The sequence below is a fragment of the Nannospalax galili genome, unplaced genomic scaffold (assembly GCF_000622305.1).
Source record: "Nannospalax galili isolate Female #2095 unplaced genomic scaffold, S.galili_v1.0 scaffold54, whole genome shotgun sequence".
NCBI lineage: Eukaryota > Metazoa > Chordata > Mammalia > Rodentia > Spalacidae > Nannospalax > Nannospalax galili.
In genome coordinates this window covers 5,289,007-5,289,341 of record NW_008341028.1, presented here as the reverse complement: position 1 = coordinate 5,289,341, position 335 = coordinate 5,289,007, and positions in this window count along the sequence as shown.

Here is a 335-nt window from a genome sequence, read left to right as displayed (position 1 = left end):
GGGTGTGGTGGCACATGCCTGTAGTCCCAGCACTTGGGAGGCAGAGGGAGGCGGATCTCTGTGAGTTCAAGGCCAGCCTGGTCTACATAGTGAGTTCCAGGACAGCTGGGGCTACAGGGAGATCCTGTCTCAAAAAGACAAAAAAAAAAAACCCAAAAAATTATGTGCGGTCACTGCCAGCAGCGGCCGCTCCTCCATTCTTGTGGGTGCCAATCCTTTGTTCTCATGGGTGTTGAGGCTGCTCCTCTGCCTGCCCTGGGCTGAGGCTGCTCTTCTGCTCGCCTGGTGCTGAGGCAGCTCTTTTGCTTGCCCTGTGCTGTCTCCTGTCGCCACTG